Consider the following 1638-nt stretch of genomic DNA (forward strand, 5'->3'; position numbering starts at 1 on the left):
CTGGGTTGAGCAATCAATTTGAAAGGCTTGAGTTCAAGTGGTCTACATCCCTAGGTAGTTCGAAGTAGAAGTCGAGGTCAATGGTTAGCATCTCGATAGATTCATTTAGGGAAGGGATGTCTTTGAAAGTGGGCATGTCACAACTCGACCCTTGACCTCGAGACTCTTCAGGTTCGGCTTGCTTATCTCCATCTCTTCAGCCAAAGTTGATCAATCTTCATTACTTTTATTTTTTAGAGATTTGAAACCTTTGAAATTGTAATGAGGCTCCTTGATGCATCAGGTTAAGTTGAGTGAATATATCAATGGACAAGAGAACAAACAGTCCAGTTTTCTGAATTTCTTCATCCATCGAATATCATCAAGTTCAGGCAACTTACTCCACTATTATTCTCTTCAGTTGAAGATGATCAATTTTCATTGACTTCAGGGAGTCGCAGTTACTCAAACTCAAGTCCTCGAGCCACAAATTATCTCACCTACTTGATCACCAGTAATGGTCATGCGACAGAGAGCAACACTTCTTAGGGTTTTGAAACCCTTGACATCTTCCGGAGGCTCCAGTATGCAGCAAGTTAAGTTGAGAGATGATATTGATAGACAAGATAACAAAGAGTTTGACATTCTGAATTTATTCATCCCCCACCTGATATCATCATCATTTGTTGAGTCTGAGTGCCTTACATTTCCACTCAAATCAAGCACAAGCTCCCCAAATCCTTCGAATTTGACAAATTTAATCCATTTTGTATTTAATCCATTCTGTGAGATCGGATGAGTATCTATCACCGGGACAAAAGAACGGGCGAAACTTCTTAATCTTGTCCAAAGTAAGGAGTTGTAGAAGTTGGTAGACAACTTGTACATAATATGCCTTCTTTAAATTTTTTGTGAACTCCTTGTCAAGCCTATAACAGTGTTGTAAATCCACAGGGGTTTCCACATGTTTATCCATTGCCTAGACAAGATTGATGTCATCACTGTACACTTCAATGGAAGAAAAGAGAGTATGTGGTGAATAATATTTTTTGGTAGCTTGCAGATATTGTCAGTCTTCTCAGTAAAGGTTCTCTTATGCAGAAAGTCCATTGACTGGTTTTTTGTTTGTTACATACTACTATTTGTGATCTGGAATAACAAAAAAGTATTGTGTTAATCAATCTATTTTCTGGGCAAAAACTTGAGTTCAAGTGATCTATAAACCTGGATAGTTCAAATTAAAATTAGAGGTCAAGGGTGAGCATCTCTGTAGCTTCATCCAGGGAGGATGTTGTTGAAAGTGGGCTTGTTCCAAACTCCACCATTGTACTTAAGACTCTTCAGGTTCCATCTCTTCAGCCGAAAATTATCAATCTTCATTGCTTTCATTTTTTAGGGATTTGAGACCTTTGAAAACGTAATGAGGCTCCTTTATGCATTAGGTAAACTTGAGTGAAGACAATCCTGTTTTCTGAATTTCTTCATCCATCGAAGATCATCAAGTTCAAGCTACTGAAATCCTATTACAGACAATTCAATCCACCTCGAGAGATCAAATGAGTAGATCTCACAGGGTTCGAAAAACAAATGAATATTCTATTGGTGTTGTTTGTGATACGAAATCAATATTTTGTAACTCTCCAAATTCCCAATAAAATT

This window comes from Aristolochia californica, unplaced genomic scaffold (assembly GCF_029961685.1).
Source record: "Aristolochia californica isolate CCGP_79_NKW_82.1479 unplaced genomic scaffold, dmAriCali1.0.hap1 SCAF_10, whole genome shotgun sequence".
NCBI lineage: Eukaryota > Viridiplantae > Streptophyta > Magnoliopsida > Piperales > Aristolochiaceae > Aristolochia > Aristolochia californica.